The sequence below is a fragment of the Podarcis tiliguerta genome (assembly GCF_965153285.1).
Source record: "Podarcis tiliguerta genome assembly, chromosome: 5".
Lineage (NCBI taxonomy): Eukaryota > Metazoa > Chordata > Lepidosauria > Squamata > Lacertidae > Podarcis > Podarcis tiliguerta.
The window spans coordinates 86,334,555-86,341,512 of NC_139538.1; positions in this window are offsets into that span (position 1 = coordinate 86,334,555).

Sequence of the window (6,958 nt, forward strand, 5' to 3'; positions counted from 1 at the left end):
GCATGACTAAGCCGCTTCTGGCAAACCCGAGCAGGGCACGGAAATGCCGTTTACCTTCCCACTGGAGTGGTACCTATTTATCTACTTGCACTTTGACGTGCTTTCAAACTGCTAAGTTGGCAGGAGCTGGGACCGAGGAAAGGGAGCTCACCCCATTGCGGGGATTCGAACCACCAACCTTCTGACCCACAGCGCCACCCACGTACCTCAATGGTGCTTCCTTATAGGTAAATTACTTCCGGTTGCATGGGATTGCAGCCTTGATTTGCAGCAAAGGGCCAATGAATCAGGCAGGGCATTGCAACAGCTAACAGAGAGGATCATTTCTGCCTATGCAAGCCAGTCAGAGTCTGATACTCTGATATAGCTACACTATATTAGAAGTTTTACCAAGCACAGTTAAGAGTGACAAATGCTTCTACAGAGTCTACTCGATTTGCACATTTGCTCCATCGTTCCTGATGTTGCTTACAAACAACTCCCCTAGCATGGGTGTTGTCAGGATTTATGTTGGTGGGGCAGGTAAAGGTGAAAGGTAAAGGACCCCTGGACGGTTAAGTCCAGTCAAAGGCAACTATGGGATTGTGGCGCTCATCTCACTTTCAGGCTGAGGGAGTCAGCGTTTGTCCACAGACAGCTTTCTGGGTCATGTGGCCAGCATGACTAAGCCGCTTCTGGCGCAACAGGACACCGTGACGGAAACCAGAGCGCATGGAAAAGCCATTTCCCTTCCCGCTGCAGCGGTACCTATTTATCTACTTGCACTGGTGTGCTTTCGAACTTCTTGGTTGGCAGGAGCTGGGACACAGCAATGGGAGCTTACCCCATTGTAGACCCCTGACCATTAGGTCCAGTCATGGCCAACTCTGGGGTTGTGGCACTCATCTCACTTTATTGGCCGAGGGAGCCAGCGTACAGCTTCTGGGTCATGTGGCCAGCATGACAAAGCTGCTTCTGGCGAACCAGAGCAGCGCACGGAAACGCCGTTTACCTTCCCGCTGGAGCGGTACCTATTTATCTACTTGCACTTTGACGTGCTTTCGAACTGCTAGATTGGCAGGAGCAGGGACAGAGCAACGGGAGCTCACCCCGTTGTGGGGATTCGAACCGCTGACCTTCTGATCAGCAATCCCACAGCACCATTCTACTCATGTAAAAACACCAGGCAGGCCCCACAAAGAACCCAGGGATGCATTTTCAATAAAAGGGCACATTCTACTCGTGTAAAAACATGCTGATTCCCGGACCGTCCACAGGCCAGATTGAGAAGGCGATTGGGCTGCATCTGGCCCCCCGGGCCTTAGGTTGCCTACCCCTGACCTAAGTCTGACAAAGGAAGTGGCTCCATGCCAGAGGACAAATGGGTGGGTCTGCACAGGATGCCTCTCCTATTGGAACATAGAAAGCTGCATTATCCGTCTGTGTAACTCAGAATTGCTTCTGGCTGATCAGGGCTTTCTAGGGCAGGCATAGGCAAACTCAGCCCTCCAGATATTTTGGGACTACAATTCCCATCATCCCTGACCACTGGTCCTGCTAGCTAGGGATGATGGGAGTTGTAGGCCAAAAAACATCTGGAGGGCCGAGTTTGCCTATGCCTGTTCTAGGGCTTCCCCAGCCTCAACCTAGAGATGGCAGGCAGTGAACCAGGGAGATTGTGCATGCAAAACCATTTACACTTGGCCACTGGACTGCAGCTCTTACCCTTATACAATTCCCTATTCAAGATGGAATTGGCTGGGGGAAACGTGTTTCGTAGCCAGTGTAAGTTCTTCATTCAGCTTACAAACTGGGGAATTGTGGGGGAAGAGGCGGGTATCATTTGTGAAAACGACATCGGCCTTCTCTGCTCAGGGTTGCCAGGCTGGAGCCACATGCAGAACAGGGACGTAAAACACCGTGCTTGTTGATGGAATAATGCTTATGCCAGTCTGCACAAGATCAGCAGTAATGGGAAAGGGGATGAGATAATAAACCCAAATTACGCTGCCTTCAGAAAGGCCCTTTGCAATGAAATCTAGCAAACAGTTTATCCATTTTATCTCCTATCTTTGGAATCACTAACTTGAGAGCCCTTTGATTTCCAACCCTTTATTTAATATTGTAATGGAATTCACCTGATTCACATACGATGATGATGATCATCATCATCATCCATCATCATCATCATCATCATCGCAAGAAGTGCCTTATGCCTGTTTGTTTTTAATTTCTTTATAAAAGGCACTTGCTGGAGATAATTTATGGCTCTGCATAGCAAATGGTTTCTGGCACAGCTGGTACATAAAATATATAACCATCAAATGTCTTGTCAGAATCGAATAGGCCCCAAATTGGGACTTGCTACATCGCTTTTGAAAGATGTCATTCCATATAAATGCCTTTAACGCCTGGTAGAAAATTCCTATGAGCATGTTGACAAATGAAATAACTGGGCTTCTTTGATTAATGTCCAAGCAAACTGAATATTGGCTTGTATTGAAAAACCAAACGTCAACCCAGTAATGGTTTTGAAGGAGGGATATTTTATATTTGATACAATCAAAGAGAAATCTGTTGCCAAAAGAAAAGCTGACAGGAGAGATTGTGGAAAAGACAGAACAAGCTCAGGAGATCTTGCAAAGCTGATGTAGAAAACTGGGGGGGGGGGATGAAATCTTTGCTATATTTCTGATTTTGCAAAAAAAAAAAAAGAAAGAAAGAAAGAAAAAGAAAACACAGAAATCAATCCAGGCATTTCATAAAGGTCTTTATCCAACGTTCTCCCATCAGCTGCTTTGATCTGATTGGTTTGCCAGCTCAGGTATTTGCTACTTTAGGAGTGCTGGAGGAAATAAAGAACCTGCCTTTTTTATTTCCATTTTACCTGTTTCGGTGACCAGCGAGGTAGACCAACTCTGAAAGTGGCCCCAATATTTTCCCCGCCTCCTCTGTGTTGGAAATGCTGCTGGGTCTTATTCCAACGAGGGTCTGATAGTTTGATTTTATTTTGAGCAACGGAGGATGAACAAATAAGAGCAGGCATCCTTGTCGCAATTTCCAGTGGTGCAGCTGGGTCCCCCCATTTCTGTAGCTCCCTCCCTGCAACCTTTTTTTATTAGACATGACTAGACCCACCCACCCGTAACAGGAACTGCCAGGCTTACATGCCACATAAAGCAACCAACTAGGCAGGTTAATGCAGATGATGAAGTTCTCCGTTAAAGGGTTTTGACTTGCTGCTTTAATGGCAATGCCAGTGTTTTCAACCAAAAACAAAGGGGGGAAATGGTAGTAAAATGCAGAATTATTTATTACAACAAACAAATCATACCTACAAAGATTCCAGCAATAATTCCTTAACTATCCTAATACTATGCAAATCATTTTGACATAAGCCAAATTTGTTTCAATGCAAATATCTTCATCGGTGGCCTAATATAACATTAAAAAAAACAAAAACCCTAAACATGGAAAATTGATAAGCTTTTATTTTTGCATATAAAACCTCAGAGGAGAGTAAAACTATTTCCATCACACCGAAAACAATTGCCCTTGATAAACAAATTATCGACCTCTGTCTTTCTAACACTGGACTTGAGCTACAAATCTGCTTCTTCTGAGATCATCCCTGAAAATTTGGCACCTTCTACCTGTTTTTGAGAAGCTTTTTTTTTTACCATGGAGCTGCCAGTTTCAAGTTGCTAAAGGATTTCGGGTTCAATTCTTGCTTTGGGGAAAATCCACAATTCATTACTTAGCCCACAAGCCATTAGAATTGGTGGTTGATCTGACCTGAGTATTTAGTTCACTGTTTTAAGCAGCAGTTACCTGGTAGTCTCAATGAGCACAACTATGTATTTATTTATTTAATTTACTAGGTGCCTTTTTATTTTGCCGTGACAACGGAAAGTGACTTGCCAAGTAACTTACAAACAAAAAACACATACATTAAAACCAGGGGAAGAAGTACATTAAAACATTCTACCCACTCTAAAAGGTAGGGAAAGACCTGGTTTAAAAGGAATGTTTTTTTCCTGGCACCTGAAGATACGTAATAATGGCTCCAGGTGAGCTTCCCCAGAGATAAAGGTAAAGGTAAAGGGACCCCTGGCCATTAGGTCCAGTCGTGACTGACTCTGGGGTTGCGGTGCTCCTCTCACTTTATTGGTCGAGGGAGCCGGCATACAGCTAAACTGCTTCTGGTGAACCAGAGCAGTGCACGGAAACACCTATTCACCTATAGAGTGGTACCTATTCATCTACTTGCACTTTGACGTGCTTTCGAACTGCTAGGCAGGAGCAGGGACCGAGCAACGGGAGCTCACCCCGTCGCGGGGATTCGAACCGCCAACCTTCTGATCGGCAAGTCCTAGGCTCTGTGGTTTAACCCACAGCACCACCCGCATCCCCAGAGATAGCATTCCACAAATGGGGAACCACCACTGTAAAAACCTGTTCTTGTGTGGTCACCTTCCAGACCTCTCATGAACGAGGCACACAAAGAAGGGCCTCGGATGACGATTGCAGAGTCTGGGTTGGTTCCTATGAGGAGAGGCTGTCCTTGAGGTTCCAGGGCCACGTTCATAGGTCAAAACCAGAGCTTTGAATTGGGCCTGGAAGCTAATTGGGTTGTCAGTTGGTCTCCTTCTGTCAGGGATTAGTGGAGCTCTGAGGAGTGTGTGGTCCAAGGCTGACCCAGGAGAAGGGGCCAGCGGTTTATGGGGTTTTGTGCCCCCCATGAGGCAGCAGCAAGGGCTGGAAGAAGGTGAAGGGGCTGAGCAGTCAGAGTTGGGGGAGGAAGTGCAGGACGCATCAGAAGCAGAGGAAAAGATGGTTCCTGAGAGGGGTGGGCTGGGAGAATCCTCTCTGCCCCCTTTCCCACTGTCTCCCAGGAACAGGAGTGTCAGGATTGAGCCAGCTCCAAGCAAAGATTTGCAGCCAACTGCAGAAAGCAGCCAGGAACAGAGAGGCTTAGATATTAATCAGGCAGGGGAGAGCCGGCAGCTGCAGACTTCAGCTCTTCCAGACCTTGATAGGCTGGATAAGACAGTAGCTGAGAGTAGGCTGGAACAGAGCCAAAGCTTGCCGGAAGCACAAAAAGGTGCGAATAGTCTCAGACCTGGAAGGGGTTGGAGTTGATCCACTCAGTCCAAAGAGTCGGCGAATGGGAGGGCTGTTAGATAGGAAGCAAAACAAGAGACACAAGGGTCATAAGTTCAATATCTTCTGTCGATGCCGGAAGGAGTCTTCAGAAGGGTCATCATGAGCGATGATGCCGGACGCTTTGTTGAAGCTGTCCAGAGCAATCTGTTTGGTTTCACAATAAATCCTCCTTTTTAATTACCTATGCTTACTGTGTTATCAAGCTCAGGGCTGTCTTAAGCATATGCGGTGCCGGGGTGCAAAGATCTGCCCAGCTCCCCCCCACCCCAGGCTGCCCAGTCCCAGGCGCGCAGGAGAGTGGAGCCGGCTGGCCACCTCAGCGTCTCGCTGTCTCGGTCACCCCCAAACTCGCAGCGCAGAGCCGCCAGCAGCAGAAGAGCCCGTCGCAGAGCTCCAACCAACAGATGGGCTCTTCCCCGGACTCAACTCTCAGTCTGGCACCCCTGAGAGCCCGGCGCCCGCATCCCTAATTTTTTTATGTGCAATGTATCTCAATTGACGCTTTTGAATTATGGTGCTGGAGGAGACTCTTGAGAGTCCCATGGACTGCAAGAAGATCAAACTGATCCATTCTGAAGGAAATCAGCCCTGAGTGCTCACTGGAAGGACAGATTGTGAAGCTGAGACTCCAATACTTTGGCCACCTCATGAGAAGAGAAGCCTCCCTGGAAAAGACCCTGATGCTGGGAAAGATGGAGGGCACAAGGAGAAGGGGATGACAGAGGACGAGATGGTTAGACAGTGTTCTCGAAGCTACAAACATGAGTCTGACCAAACTGCGGGTGGCAGTGGAAGACAGGAGTGCCTGGCGTGCTCTGGTCCATGGGGTCACAAAGAGTCGGACACGACTGAACGACTAAACAACAACAAAATCTCAATACAGTAAGCCCGCAGCTCACGTGGGGTTTAGGTTCCAGGGAATCGTGCCTACAGTGCATATACTGTGGTCAAAACCCATTGGCTTTAATGGCGGGTGAGATTCCCATAGTGATTTTTCCCCCAGAACCCCGCCCCCTTTCCTATTTCTTTTTTGCCATGTGTACAAAACTGAATGCACACAGGTTAGATGCACACATGTTGTGGGTTCCCTGTATGCTAGTGCTGATATGACTGTAGAGGAATAGACATTTCCACTCCTCCTCAATATTTCAACTTGCAAAAATCGGCATGCTTGCTGTTCAGCTTTAAAGCAGCCTAATAACTACAGAATCAAAAGAATGAAAAGTAAAGTGCAAAACTGCAAGAGCACCATAAAAATGTTGTCTCATTGGTGATGCACTGAAGGACTGGGGAAATAATAGCCCAGTTGATATTGCTTTAAAAAAATAAATTGCTAAAAATAAATAAATAAATGCAAGCAAGCAAAAAAAAAAAAAGAAAGAACAAATTTTCCAAAGAAAATTCCCTCAGAGCTTTCTTTTCCCCATCCTCCTGGAAGGCCGCCTTATAATTTTTCTTCAAATATTCTCCACCGGTATTTTTGGTGCAGAAAGAGTTGAAGGCAGAGAGACCAATCCTTTTCCCCATTCTGCAAAGGCGGCTTCGGGTTCCTATTGCATAGAAACAGGGCGGGGGTTCCAACACCTGATTTCCTCCATCTTAAGACGCCCCCCACCCCAGTCAACTCGAAATCATCTGAATCCGAATCCTTTCCAGCGCCGTTATTTCCACCTAACAAGATCCGGATCAGCCCAGACAGACACCCCTGTAACGTCGCGTGGTGGAACTGCAGACACCCGGAACATAGCTGTCAACCGTCCCTTATTTGGCGGGAAACTCCCTTATCCCAGCACCGTGTCCCGTTACTGTCCCT